This window comes from Asparagus officinalis, chromosome 2 (assembly GCF_001876935.1).
Source record: "Asparagus officinalis chromosome 2, Aspof.V1, whole genome shotgun sequence".
Lineage (NCBI taxonomy): Eukaryota > Viridiplantae > Streptophyta > Magnoliopsida > Asparagales > Asparagaceae > Asparagus > Asparagus officinalis.
Genome location: NC_033795.1, coordinates 34,736,575 through 34,738,101, shown reverse-complemented (window position 1 = coordinate 34,738,101; position 1,527 = coordinate 34,736,575).

The following is a 1,527-nucleotide window of genomic DNA, read 5'->3' as shown; positions in this document are numbered from 1 at the left end:
CCATTGGCTTCCTAATACTGTGATGAGGCAACACAGATCTCTCCCGTTGAAGGTCCCAAAATCTGGTACCTTGCACAGGGTTTAACAAGCTCTCATAAGCATTTGTGTAAGCTTCACTTTTGTACCAATAAGCAAAAAAATTTTATGGATTCTTTCTCATGAACAATATTGCACTAATGGCATGGGGACATGGAATTCTAGTCAAGTCCCAAACCCTACAAGAACAGGTTTTTTCACCAAAGTTAACCTCATGGCCAATCCCTTTGTGATGTATCTCAAATCCACTATAGTCATTTGTTCCCGACCAACGTGTTTGATAGTACAATTATTCTTGATATCCCTCTTTGATTTTCTTGCTTATTCTAGGGGCAATCGCACTCACAAATTGCGTAATCAACTTCCTCTTTAACTGCATCCTATCCATCATAGCAAGTCTAATGTCTTCTAGCATAGAAATTATTGACTTGTATCTTGCAAGAAGGATGAATGAGTTGAAGGTTTTGGACATATTGTTGTCAACATTGTCACATTGGCTATGATATTTAAAATAGGACTACTAAAGATGTGAGGATCCCTTACCATGAAGTCGTCATATGCCCTTTTAGAGTAATCCTTGAGTTTGGCTGCCTCTCTTACAAAATCCCCCATGGAGGTTGCCTTCACACAATACCAGAATTGTTTTTGAAGAGTTCTTCCAGTATGTGCTTTCCTCCAGTTGGAATAAATGTGTCTTGCATATTGCCTATGCTCCACTTAGGGCCAAACTTCATGTATAGCTGGAACTAAATCCTAGTTAAACAAAAAAAACATGCCCAAATATGTAAACATGTAGCCCAGATAGAGATTAAATAGTTAATGACATGAAATGATCCTTACCTTTTGTTGGTCTGAAATTACAGTCCATCCCTCTCCCTCTCCCATGTTGAGATCACTAGATAAGATTCTCATAAACCATTCCCAAGAGCTCCTGGTTTCACCCTCCAACAGCCCACATAATTGACCACATCTGATTATTGCCGTCTCTTCCCATGACATTTAGCAATTGCCCATCACATGCATGTTTAAGAAAGCACCCATCAAGTCCAAATATAGGTCTACAATTGTTGGCAACCCCTCTTTTCATGGCTGAGAACACATGAATGAATTCAGTATGGCCTAAAAAACATGCACATACAAGCTTTGATAAAACTTCAAAATTTTCTAACAAATACTTAAACTTTACCTGCAAAACACACATAGAATCTTTGAAGACCCCTGATTCTGATGAGTCCCTTTGATCTGTGACATTCAGAATACATGTAGTTCCATCATTACTCCTTAAGAGCTCTCTCATGTATGGATTTAACAAGCCATATTGCTTCTTAAACAAACCATCTACTGCATTCAAATCCCTACTCTTTGCCCTCCTACATTTTCTTAAATCCACTATGATCTCATATTGTTTTTGCATTTCTGCGTTCATGTCTTTGGGCTTAAACTTAGGATCCCTCAAAAAGTTATCAATAAATTTTCCAGCAAGCTAACCTT